The sequence below is a fragment of the Rattus norvegicus genome, chromosome 6, assembly GCF_036323735.1.
Source record: "Rattus norvegicus strain BN/NHsdMcwi chromosome 6, GRCr8, whole genome shotgun sequence".
In the NCBI taxonomy this organism is placed as follows: Eukaryota; Metazoa; Chordata; class Mammalia; order Rodentia; family Muridae; genus Rattus; species Rattus norvegicus.
The window spans coordinates 92,259,085-92,273,478 of NC_086024.1; the positions used below are offsets into that span (position 1 = coordinate 92,259,085).

At 36.3% G+C, this 14,394-nt stretch overlaps 1 long non-coding RNA gene across 4 annotated transcripts in view; it reads right to left on the bottom strand.

Annotated features, from left to right (window-relative positions):
• The window catches only part of LOC120103542 (uncharacterized), a 28,313-nt gene extending 15,478 nt beyond the window's left edge, over window positions 1–12,835 (bottom strand). For 3 of the 4 annotated variants that reach the window (XR_005505986.2, XR_010052699.1, XR_005505987.2), the window contains exon 1: window positions 12,636–12,829. This is a non-coding gene — a long non-coding RNA (uncharacterized LOC120103542). Of the gene's footprint in view, window positions 1–12,635 lie in introns of all 4 variants that reach the window. The other variant, XR_005505985.2, reaches the window with a different exon arrangement.
• Window positions 12,836–14,394: the final 1,559 nt, after the last annotated feature.

Here is a 14,394-nt window from a genome sequence, read left to right on the forward strand (position 1 = left end):
GTCACTAAAAATCACTGGGAAAGTTTGGTAACAGTTCCAGTCCAACCCTGCAAATTCTGATTTTGGAGTTTGGGCATTGCAATCTCCCTATGTTCCCTTCCTGTGTTTGTTTGTTGTTTGTTTGTTTGTTTTCTTTCTGCAGATTATCTGCTCACTCATAAGAACAATTTTTTATTATAAATATTTATATCCTCATATCCTGGGTTCATTACTTAATCCAGTACATGCATTTTTTAATTTAATTACCATGTAATACAATTTATTTCCTTTCTAGAGTTGATCACAATTTCACATGATATTATTTATTCCTATTCATTCTCATTTGCTCTTAGGCTCACTTTCTACTTGAGAAAACAAAACAAGCTGGTGCCTAACTAAAGCCTTCTCCCCTACAGTCTAGAGTTCATGGTATTGCAAGGTATTCTGTATAGGGATGACTCTGATGCTAAGATCCTATTCCCCAATTTGTTCTTGATCTATCAGTAAAGTTGCCATTCACCAATTGCTGAGTGGTAGGAATAGCTGGGACTTCGGAGTTCCTGCAGTTACTCTAGCAGACCAAGAGAGAGGAAAAAGTTTTCTTCATGCTTCAGAAAGAGAAGAGTCAATCAGCTATGTGCGATCTCTCGTGAAGCAGCTACAGACCGCTTCTATAGACAGGAGTTTGGGGATGTTGATCTAGACCTGAGTGTGGCTGAGCAACTGAAGTTATGTGCAAATTTAGGGAGCTGAGCTGAGAGTACCGGGAAAGGCACGTTAGCCAAGGTTGATTGGAGCTGCCCAACAGTTGAGTCAATAAGGCAAGTTGAAATTGAATAACTGGGTGTCTGTTTTTTTTTTTTCATCCACAGATTCAATAGTCTCTGGGAAGGAGGCTAAGGGTGTGGTCTATTCCCAGAAGTTAGGCTTGGTAGCAAAAGTTGCATGCAACAATTCTGCACGCTCTTAGAGGAGGAAGAGAAAACATCATCTAAAGTACAAATACTGCCTTCCACAATGGTGATCTGCAAGCAAGATATGGTGGTGCAATAATAGCACAAAAGTGAGAGTAACCAACCACTCTCTGATGGGGATTAAGGCCTACTCTTAAGATGGAACGCATGCTTGGCCAAGGACTTGAGACTTAGAAAAGCATAGGTCTAGAGGAAAACTAAATACTATTTATTGTGCTTTTAAAGAAGCATACCAATAAAAACTCATAACGACATTATTCTATATCTTCCAGTTAGTGTCTTGATCAGCAAACATCAGAAAAGTTGCCTCTTATAATGGATGAGAGCTGTTACAGAGACTCACAGCTGGATAATGTGAAGAAATGGGAAACTTTGAAACACTCAGTCATAAATGGGAAGTATCCCTCAAACCTCCCCCATCAAGGATTTCTATGGAAGGTGAGGTGGAAAGACTTTAAGAGCAAGAGTGGATAGAAGACACCAAGGAAACAGTGTCTTCCAGGTCCAACAAGACTGAAGTACATATGACTTCAAAGAGAATGGTAGTATGTGAATGGCCTACACAGGTTTCAAACCAGATCAGGTCCCAGGGCTAAGAGGTAGAAGTGGGGACAAGCTTAGTCTCAAGATTTTTAATCTATATTTACTAATTCTTTAAGAATCCAAAAATTTATTTAACCATATTCACCTACTCTTCCAACTCTCCCATAGACATTCTCTGCATCATCACCACCCTTCCCACCTATCTTTGAGAAGTCTCTCTTCCCTTCTCCCCCTCCTTCCCCTTATCCTCTTTTACCTTCTCTCATTTCTCTTTTCCATTGATTCCAATTTGTAAAATCCAATTAGTCTTGGTGTGGTCAACCAACCAGGAGCATACCATTAAAGCAAACTGACTCTTCCGATCTTAGTAGTGACCAAATGCCAACAGCATTTCTAGTTGGATTTTTGCCCACTTTTCTGCTTCTGTCTTATGATTTTGGCTGGCTTGAATCATGCAAGTCTTCATAATACTGTCACAATTGTTGTGAGTTCACACATGTAACTGTCCTTGTTATTTTTTTTTTCTGGAAAACAATGATTTCTTGATGTTGCCTACCACCTCCTGCTCTTGTAATCTTCACATCCCTTCTTAAAAAACGATCCCTGAATCTTACAGAGAAGAGTTTGATATGTATGTACCATTTAAGATTAAGCATTCCACAGTCTCTAATTCTCTGCAGATTGTCCAGTTGAGGGTCTCTGCATTGTCATCTGTTGTAAGAAGATTCAGTGATAAGGGTTGAGAGATGTTCTAATATATGTGCATGCAATAAGGACACAAGTTTTTCTTTAATACTATGTCAATTTAGCAGAATAACAGTGTTGCATTCTCCCATACACTCATGACCTATCTAACCCACAGATCATCCCCAGGTTCTTCCAATATCAGTAGTGACCAAATGCCAGTAGCCATTGTGAGTGGGATTTTTGGCTGGCTTGAATTATGCAGGTCTTGATAATGTCACAATTGTTGTGACTTGGCCCCTCATCAATTTCAAGTTGAGCATGCCTTAGAGCCAATCAGAAAGTGGTTGGCTACCACCACCACATTTATGCCACTATTGTTACAGTGGATAAGTATTGTCAGGAAGTTGCTGTCACCACTTACACGGTTCACAACTGTATGGAACTGACGATTTCCTTTCTCCTCCATAGTGGAGATTTCCTTTCTCCTCCACAGCACTGTTTAGCAATATGAAAGCTAGCCTGTAGAGATGAAGTTTTGAGATGAGGACTAGTTTAAGTTCTCCATGCTCAGTGGCTCAAATATATGTTGTCTTCAATAATAGGAACGTACTACTAAGTTACGGAGAGTAATCAGAACTATTGTCAATAGCCTATAAAACTTGGTTTATGGAACATCATTGGCCAACACTCAAAGGTAGGTAGACAGTTCCTTGTGCTAGGGTTCCTTGTAGGGAGCAGGTGTGGCAGCGGTCCCAAGATGGCGCCTGGGACTGCAGTTAAGTCTCATGACTAGCACCTGACTTCCTCACACACCTGAAACTAGCCACGTCCATTGTGAGAGCTGCGCAGGCGCACCATGACGCAAGATCAGGCCATGTGACATGGACCTATGAACTGAGATTACGCAGTCTGGACTGAGGAGGAGGAGTTGAGGGAGGATATAAGGGAGTGTGCTCAGGAGGAAGGGAAGAAAAGAGAATTGCTGCTTGCTTGCAGAAAGAAAGGTTCCTGAATAAACTGCTTTGAGAAGAACGTTGTGGTGTCACTCCTTTCTGCGGGAGGTTTGTATTTGTTGAAGCCTCTAATGTGGAGCTAGGATTTGTGCTGGGTGTGAGACAAGGATCTAGTTCCATTCTTCTACATGGTAGCTACCCAGTTAGACCAGCAACATTTGTTGAAGAATCTGTCTTCTGTCTAGTCTGTAGTTGTGTCTTCTTTGTGAAAACTCAGGTGGCCATGGCTCGGGGAAACTAACTTACTTAGAAAAAAATTGCAACCTGTTGAGCTGCTTTCAAAATTGTCTCTAGATTTCATGAACACTCATTCATGCTTGGGTGATCTTTGAGAAACCTCTGTTCTTCAACAAAAACCTCTTACCCCTACTCCTGTAAATGATGCCAATGAAACATATTGTTTCACCAAGTTGGACTTCGGTAGTATCCACACGGTAGTCTAACATTTGATATCTTATCTGGGGTGAGTAGATGTTTTTAATATTTCCCAGGAATAATATCACATGTATGTCTATTTATTTTCCATCTTATAATATTGACTCTCTGCTTAAGTTTAGCATACCCACTTATAAAATACTAGTTATGACAAAATGTTGATAGATAACCAGAATTTCAATTAAAAACACTGCAACTAGTTTTTCATTGATTTAATGCAACATGCAATATGAGCCATAATTATTTTAACTAAATTAATATTGGCCAAAACTACATAGAAAAAAATTTAATTAATGTTTATTTTTCAGTTTTATGCAAATTTAACTAACTTATTTCCACTCGATTTACATAGTCAGAAATGCTAATAAACATGTCACATATTGGTGACTTAATGGCTATTATTTTAAGGTTAATATGTTAGGAAATACAATATGACAACAGTTAAAACCAGTAAGTAGAAAACATGTATTTCTCAAAAAAGTTGGTTTTCTTTTTTATATTAAAACCTATGGTAAGCACCCAACTAGTAATTCTTCTAAACTTACTAAATGAAGCAGAATAAAACCATGGATAAGCCTATTTCATTTCCCAGGAAAGGGATGGGAAGCACAGTATTTCATCGGAGACCCTGGTCTTACAATTATCATTCCCATTATCTCACTTTCAGTTTAGGCATCTGAACAGTCAATGCTTATATTTTGTTTTGTTCTCAAATGCCAAACTCCACAGACAATTACAAGCATCTAATCTGATCTTCTAATCATAGACATCAATGAGATCACATTCCAAAATACTCGTATATATAACAGTAAGAATGGTGTAAACTTCTCAGAACTGCACCTTATGCATAGTATGTTAATTGTGTTCTCTTCTTTCAAACTGCCAAAACCAGGACTCATTGGACTCATTGGATATGTACATAGACTCCATATTTGACTTTAGTCTTAGAAGATTGAAAATATTTCTACTCAACTTTTCGAATACGAGCTTCCTATGACCACTCAAGAGAATAAATCACACATGGTGGAGTAAGAATATTAGAGATTCCAACACAACACGTGGAAATCGCTGATGTTTCTGGCCTTTGGAAACATTGCTGTCTTTTTCATGTCATTGTTAGTAGATTAACATGCCTTTAACCCTCTAATCAAAATTTATAGTAGTTTTTCCTTACACATTCTGATCACAATAGAAAGGTTATTAGAATATTTTCAATCATTCCCCTTCTACAAACATGAAAACACTTCTCCATTTTTTTCCACTAGTGGCAGGCCACTTCAATTTTAAAGTCTTTCTGCTATTTCCACAATCCAAATTTTATTACTATGAAAAAGGACCTCATAGCCTGCAGGTAATGTTAACCCAGACTTTCAAGCTAGTGTCGAGCAAGTGACTTCTATTTTTTTTCCCTCCAGTGAAAATAGATCTCAAAACTGTTAGAATGTGGGAAAGGTCTTGCAATGCTTCTTAGGAAAAAAAAAATATTACTTTGGTTAATCCAATATTTTCCTAGAACAAGAGGCTAACGGCAACCAGATACTGAGAATGAAAGCACTTGCTCATTTTAAGGCTGAGGTGTCAGGTCGTTTTGCACATAAGCTGCTATATAAGACAAGACCATGATTGTCTAGGGGCCTTGAAATATCAAAGTGTTCATACCTATCACGGCTGTTGTTTAAAGTATTTGACCTTTTAATTCTTCTAAATGCTCTTTTAAATCCCTATTTTTAAGTATATGAAATAAAACCTTAATATTTTAAGTTCTTTAATCATCATATAATCCACATTATCTCTAAATAATGAAATGTGCTCTCACAGAGTAAATCAAATATAATAAAATCATTGTCCTTCCCTATTAGTGCAAAGTGACTTTCTCATATGTATTTAATACCTACCTGCTCTTATACAGAGTCTCTGATCACATTAGTTATTGGCATTAAAAGATCAAACTAAGTGTCCTTGTTTGGAAAAAGTCAAAATAATTTACAATTTTAAGATGTGAAATGGGTTTCCATACCTGATTCTTGTATAGGTGAGGTATCTGCTCAAGAACTTCCCCTGTAGTGAGGAAGAGGTCACTATGTCTTAGAAAGAATGTCTCTCTCACTAGTCTTCCTTGTTCCTTCTAACTATTTATGTTTCTTCCTATGTAAGGCTATATATATATATATATATATATGTGTGTGTGTGTGTGTGTGTGTGTGTGTGTGTGTGTATAGAGAGAGAGAGCATATAAATCTTGTATGAATTTATATTTTAAAAATAAACCAGGACTATGCTAAAAGACTTGTATGACCTGACTTCCTGATGCAAAACATGTTGTAATTTAGGTGGCATCTATTAAAATAGTCTCAAAAATTTATTTTTAAAGAGAGATAGAAATCATAGATCAGGTTTCAGAAGAAAAAAATAGACAGTATGTTATCATATTATCATGTTTTGATTAAATCCAGAAATATATATACAGATCAGGAATTTTCTACAAAAGACCTTCAATGTTATTCAATGTTATTTAAGTGTATAGTCATACTTTTTAATCTTATATTCATGCACATATATATCATTCAGTGCCCATGCATACAAACTTACATAATAATAAAGATAATTTTTGTAAATCACAAAACCAGAAAAGGAGTCATAGATTTCTTATGCTTAGAACATGAGAATTTGTTTTGGCATTCACCCACATTTCATAATTGAAAAGTTCAAAATGAGAATATAAAATGAATAAATTTAATGTAAAATTTAGCTGTATGGGGCTGGAGAGATAGCTCAGTGGTTAAGAGCACTGGTTGCTCTTCCAGAGGTCCTGAGTTCAATTCCCAGCAACCACATGGTGGCTCACAACAGTCTATAATGACTTCTGAGGCCTTATTCTGACATGCAGGTATACTGAGTACTCATACACACTAATCAAACTTATCAAACAAATAAATCTTTTTTAAAAATGCCTAAAATGCTCATTAAGGAATAAACTCATGTTCCATTACATACTGTCTTTACAAAACTAGTAATCTAAGAAAAAAATGACAAATTTCTGTTCTAGAAAATAATTTTCATGAGCATTAAATCCGACAAACATTACCTCAGTGTTCAATGATGAAAATGCTTTACACCGCACATTTTCAAGGACAACTACTTTGTTCATAAACTCTGCCTCTTCCTCTCAACAGACTTTTATAATATATTAATTTGACTTTCAACGTGGTTTAACCCTTGAATTACACCTATACATCATCAAAATTAAAATCCCAAACAACATATATATCAAAACTATATTTTGCATATAACATATTAACATATTGCAACTTAAAAGATAACAGGAAGCTTTGCTTAAACTCTGCATTCTTCAAGAGAAATGTTTAATTAATTCATTATATTCCCAATGTATTCATTGTGATTTTATTGAACTTAGATTAAATGTCAGAAAAATCAATAGCTCTACATTGTTAGATGACTTCATATCCAGAATGCTGTGTTTTCCTACCCTACAGTTTTTATCATATGTCCTGCAGGACATTATGTAATTTTTAGCAAGTATTATATATTTATGAGCTAAATTTTAGCTCTGAACTCAAGTAATAAGCATAAAAATAAACTTTGTGAACATTTAACAAGATACACACACACAGATACATACACACCAACACACACAAAGACACAGACACATACATAATTACACATACCAACACACTGAGAGACACAGACACACATGCAGATGCAAACACAGAGAAATATACACAGATATATACACACATGCATACACATAAATACACGCACAGACACACACAAACATACACACACAAACATACACACACACACACACACACACAATGAACTTTGTTTAACTCAAATAAAAGACACCTGTTTTCAGGACAAAAGCTGGTTCATTTTTAGCTTTTGAAAAAGATAAATTTAGTCTGGTAGTTTTATTTTTTAAGAGAATTAGGAGGGCTTGTAAACACAGTCTTTAGAACGAGATTCCCTGAGTAGATGTGGGCAAGGATTCTATCCTGAACTCCTCTCCAACTGTATTTTCTTGAAACTGCCCTCCTATTCTGGGTACCTGCATATATATCCTCCTTGCTGGATAAAACCAGACACCCTTATGTGGCCACCAGAATGTCCTTATCTGCAATATCAGCTGAAACACTCTAATTTCCGACCTATTTCGTTCTACACTTACCTCTTCTTCTCTTTCATCTCTCCCAGTCCTCCAGTCCACAGCTATATGACAACTGCCAACCTCTTTATCTCATTACTTTGCTACCTCACATTCTCTTCCCTCCAGAGAAATCAAACCCAGGAAAGGTCCTGCGAAGTGACTATATCTAAGAAACACGTTGCTCCTTTCAGTATGACTACACATACTAATTAAGCGACCACCCCAACACCCTATTATTCAATAGCCTATAGGAATTTGATTTACTTTGTCCACATATTCTAATGTTTGTACCCCTTTTTCAAATTTGTTCTAGAAAGGCATTTCTATCATTCAGGAATAATCATACTGCTCCTTTCATTTGAAATGTACATATCCCATTTATGTTTTCTTGTAATTATTGATCTGGACTATTTTAGACAGATTTTGTTGAGGTTAACAGTGCTAAGTCACTAAAATAAAGAAAATTCTGAAATTTATTCACTCTTAATGTATTATTTCTATTTTGATAGGTGAAACATTAAGAGCTTACATATCTTATACGTATATCAATCTCTTATGTCATGCATAATTCATGAAGAATTTTTGCATTCATCAACTCATCAACTTTTATCTACGCGTAACATTCTATCAGCTACTAGAAAAATTCACTGCAGTATTCGATCAACAGATAAATCTTGTGAGCTCAGAAATAGCGGTTCAGACAAATTGCTTTAGGAAATGGTTTTAAATGGAAAATTAACACAGTACTAAATAATACATCACAAATCTAATGACTACAAGCTAAGTGAAATACCATTGATTCATAAAAAACATTAGATTTTTTTCAACACTGCAGCTAAGTAGAATGTCATATAATAAAAAAAGAATTGTAAATTATTAAGAGTCAAAGCCAGCAAAAATGTAAAACACGAGGATGGTAAATAGTACACTAAAATTTTCAACTACCATTTATACACCTGCATGTGTTGAGACATATGTATTTGCTACACATAGGCTATATAAAATTTTTATTGAGGTAGTTACAAAAATCTCTTAAGATGAAAAGAATAAATACAACTGTGTTTTTCAAGTGTGTATGTAAAGTCCGTTGAATATGCCTACATGTTTTTAAGCACATAAGGATAACTTTAAAAACAATAGAGGACAGAGAAGGAAAAAACTGAATAAGAGATTTTCAAAGATGTTTATTCTGAAGAATCTTAGTTTCCTTGTTGCTGCTTTTGTGTTTCCACTGCACTGGGGCATGGCAACTGGCTCTTCACACATTGAGACTTTTGTTTTCATTACTACTCGTGAAAGTTAAACCAAACCAAAAATCATTTTACATCAAACTTTTCAGTGAACGGCCACTGACGTATTATAAGACTCATCCAAAGTTAATTTTCATAGAAACTCAGCGTTAGAGATGACCTCAGAATCCGATTCATAATATTCCCTCATGCTATACATGTCTGTGACTTCTTTTATGACAGTTAAACCAGTGATCATTCCAATTCCAAATTGAATGCTCCTATTAACAAAAGAGTTAAGTCTTCACCAGGGTGAATGTGTAATAAAATGTGGAGAAAGCAGAAGCTGCAGATTGTGATGAGAGTCTAGGAAGTTCTCCCTTCCCTGCTCCTGTGACAAGAAGCTACCAGTGCCAGATTCCTCCTTGATGTTTCCGAAAGCACTGAGGCTCTAAAGCTGCAAAGTCTCTCAACCAAGAGACACCTGCAGTGATCTACAACCGCTGAGCTGATGCTCAGAGCCACCTGACTCCTGTCTTTTCTACTTCTGCCTCACAAATAACGACATCCATCTGCTTAATCATTGTTTGCATGGATAACCTTCATAACCAGCTATTCTAAGAAATGCTGCTTCTAGGTTTCGAGTCCCTGCACAATAGAGTAAAAAAATAAGGAACTGAATTATAACCTACAACATTCTACAGAAGCAGCAAAATGAAGCAATTGTTCTACCCTCAGGACATTTTTGATTCTGTGATAGTCTAAGTTTCATTTCTGTTGCTGTGATAAAATATCCTGACAAAAAAAAGTCACAAGAGAAAAAGGGAGTTATTTCAGCTTATAGTTCCAGGTCATAGTCTATCATAGCAGGGAAGCTACAGTGGCGAGACCTTAAAGCAGATGTACACATCATATCAACAGTTGAGAAGTGAGAAACATATGCATGTTCTTGGTTGTTGAGAGATGGATTTCTCTAGTTCAATACAGTCTGGACTCCTTGACTAGGAAATGATGACTCCCAAAGTTGGCTGAGTCTCTCTTTATCAATTGACTTAACCTATAGGCAATCCCATAAAGTCAATCCTCACTGAGATTCTCATCCCTGATGATCACAAGTTAATAAGCTAATAATTGCAGATAATAATCACAGAAGTGTTCTAGACACAATAACAAGCAATAGTTACTTTAAAATGTCCAAAGACACATCCTAGTATTTAGCAGGTTTAAATTTTTTTATTCTTCAATTTTATGTGATTTAAATAACCATAACATGATATACAGGGACCAGCATACTTGAACAATGTTTCATTTAACATTTTATTACTATATTTATTACTATATTTCAACCAAGTCAAAGAGATAATATGAGAAAGACAAAATATGTCATTTTTAGATACCAATTATAATTTTATGCACTTTGCATTCTTTTTCAAAAATTTTGTTTTTTCAGTCATAAATGTAAGACATATGGAAAATGCTGAATTTGATTAGGAAAGGAATGCAGACACAATGATACAAGAAATGCAAAAATGTTAAATATGTTGAAAGATTGACATCAATGAAGTAGACATAATCAAACAAATCCATTCTTTATACAAATATATACACATATTGGTTCCTAATGGCTTCACAGAATGTCAGAGTCATGATGTTAAATACAATGTTTAGAGGTCAGATATTATGAATTGGAGAAAGCTTTCATTAACCTGTCCAGGATTAATAAAGAAATGACACAGCAACTCCTGACCTAGTTGATGATACAATTCCCTCTCTTTCTTCTGAATATACTTGATTATTGCATTTATTCAACCCTGAGGAAGAAGCATAATAGACAGCATTTTGACAAAACCATCTGTTAACCTCAGTGATAAATGAAAAATATACTTTAGAAATTAAAATTTACATAGATGCTCTAAGAAGGAGGGAGGGGGGTAGTCTGTGGGAAGATAGCAGGAGTCAAGATAGATGAAATGGTAAGCTAAGTGGCTAAGGGCTGCCTAGGAATCAGACCCTTAGGTAAATGTAGAGTTGCTACCTGCTGCAACCAAGGGCATGCTCACATTGGAGCACCCTCGGCCTTGTACTACCTTTCATGCTTCAGAGAAACCATCATAGAGTAGGAAGTAAATTATGTCTATGGATGTCAGAACTTGTGGGGTACCCAAGAATAGTTCCAAGTTCATGTTTCCCAGAACAAGAAATTATAGAAATGATATCTAGATAATAGAAGCAGGAACAGTTTATTAGAAAAAGTTATTCTTATATCAGAGAACCACCAGCCTCAGCTCAGGTAAAAGGATTAGTAGTTCACACAGCCCAACTTCACAAAAGATGGCAGCTTTTATGTCACACGGTGTGGGCTTTTCGTGTCAATTGCACAGTGGGCTTTCTCACACATGTTTTCTTTTTCTAATAGCTCTACATAATACTCCAAACATCAGGTGTCTCATTAGCATCTTAAATCTCTATCCAGAGGTGTACATTTTAGTAGTATAATGAATCACAAGTCACATTAGATACTCTGCAGCGTCGCTGTCCCGACCTATGTACCTCTAACCAGTCCTAGTTGGGTTTAGTAGATCCCAGACTTCCTCTGTTTATGTTTTTTCTTTATGCAGATTTCATAGCATTCATGCCAGCCATTCTAGATCTGCTTCTCTATCCTATTTCCCTGTCTCAATAATCAACAGTCTACTTTTCAAACATTGAATTTATATGGCATCCTCAAAACATCTACTACTTTCAGAGATTCAGGGAAAGACAATTTTACATATTCATTCTCAAGTCCATTTCATTTTGTGTGACCTAAGGGTAAAGAATGACATATGATCCCTTTAGAGTAATCTTGGGAGGTAAGTTGGTCAATGATTTCTTGGAAGAGTGTACTTTACCTACACTGATTATGTTCTCTGACCAGTAGACTCTTCAATATATGAAGTCAAGGTGTTTACCAACATTAGCAGTTACTGTGACCCTTAGCAGGCAGGCATGTGGGTAAAGTCTACCAGTCCTCAGCTGGCTAAGCACCCCTTCTTTAAACAAGGTTAATCAGAGGGGCTACTCTTGGCCAGGTTGTAAACAGCACAGAGGAAATATGCAAAACAAACTTGTTTGACCGTTATCATCAAGCAGTTCTCTATAAAATATGAGAGGCCACAGTCACAGAGACAGCATAACTGATGTATAAGATGCTTACAGGATCTTGCTCCCCATTACTCAGCTTTTAGTTAAACTGTTTTTGACCAATTACCACCTCCATATTGCTGTTTGCCCCTTCTGTGTTATAATGGACTCTTTCTCGGTTCTTCGATTATCTCAAGAGAGGGAGCAGGCACAGGGTTAAAAAGGATAACATCGTGAGAGCTTCTACCTCTTACTCATCCTTTTGAGTTCCCCCACAGGTTGATCTATGGTTCTTCAGTAACCTCTATAGCAGATTGCTGACACTTGTCTACAAGGTTAACAGCTTTTAGTGGCAAAAGAATCTCTTGTTTTATATTTATGAAGGACTTTTCCCTGTCAGCAACCCCCTTTTCCCTCCATGTCTCTGCATGGGCATATAACAATAAAGAAAGATTTTAAAAGCCAGGACAAATGTTCATGATTTTACCTTTTGTCCTTTAGGCAGAAGTTTCAGCAGATGATACCTGTGACTTGATTTACCCCGGTGAGACTCACCATGGCACATTCAGCCTATTTTTCACTCTGGATGATATATTTCTGCCATTAGTGTACCCTTCTTACTCCAGATTGAACAGTGATTCATTTTTTAGGTTAGGTCAGCTAGTATAAATCTGAGAAACAGACTAGTTACAAGAATGTTCAACTCCCCAGTCTCAAAATGTTAACAAGCCTTTATGACATCATAAGAAATCTCCAAGACAGTACCTTGTTAATGATTATTCATTCCCCTGTCATCCTGAGGTGTCCTTCAGCCTCCAGAATCACTTCAACATGATAGGAATTTAAACCTTCAATAGAGTTATCTTCCTAGTCTACTTTACCAAAAGAACAGTTGGTGATGACACCCTTAATTGGGTCATTCCTTTGAAGTTCTGTTTAGCTTCTTTGAAAGACCGACTAGTAATCATGGACAGGGCCTTGCTCCTGGCAGAACATCAATGACTATTCCATTTTCCTTTACTGCTAAAAAAAACCAGTGGAGGTTTTGTTAGGTTAAGTGTTCCCAAAGAGTTGTCTGAATCAAATCCTCTTTGATGACCTAGGTAGCCTTCTGCACCTTAAAGTTCATTTCAATGAGTCAATTCTTGGCCTTTTAATTACCTCAAGAAGAATTGGGAATCCATATTTGGCAAACCCTACCATTTGCAAGAAGGAACAGTATTATTGTTTGGTGACCAGGAGACTCAAACTATAAACAATCTAAATGTGGTCGGTTTGAATTGCATAATTTCTGAGTAAGAATTGCTCCTTGGGGAGAATCGTGCCTTTTCTTGGATAAGTTTGAATCTTTTCTCTGACAAAAAAAATACTATCTTACTAGTATTAACATTAGATGCTTCCCAGATGAGACTCCATATCAAGAAATCCTTACTCACTATGAAATGACTCCCTCATTTAACATCAAATTTCTACGATCCCTTTCTCATTCCCTGGCAAAGTAGTGTGGACTATCTCCAATCCTCTAAGGATGTGCCATCCTTACCATGTATTGTTGTTATTTCCTATTAGGAAGACTTTCCCATTCAAAATCAATAAAAAAAATTATGAGTCTTAGTATAGTCAAATAGAGAAGCTTGTGAACTTTTAGATCTAATACTGATAATCAGTGAACACAAACCCAGCAATATTCTTTTCTTCCCCTTGAGTGATGCCCCTAGTTGTAATCAGCAGGCTTAGCTGTTGCCTTTCTCATTGCCCTTAGTAGGGAAACCCACTGGTTCTATTCTCCAAGTAATTTCTAAGCTTTCCTTAGATTTCTAGAGGTTAATTTATTCTAAATGGCACCATAACCATATGTTTCCTTTAATTCAACCATTTCTTTTAGTGATAAGTGTGAGTTGTGTCTAGGAATATGGAACTCCACTATGGATATATTGGATATATCAAGGACTAAAAATGGAGTTCAAGAGTTAGGTTTTGTGGAAGCAGTAATAGGCACTAGGTTAGGAAATAACTTGTTTCCCCTGGAGAGGCTGTTATAATCTGAAGTATCATGCAAAATATCCAAGCTTTGCTCATCTCCATTTGCTTTGACTCTTTGAACCATTTACAGGGCAATGACTCCAAATATAGAGTCAAAAAAGTGTAAATCACCAGATCTCAGAACATTTCTTTTGTGTTCTACATAAAAGATATAATTATACACTTGCAGGTAACACTGTTGTTTTGAGTCTGAGTCTAGTTCT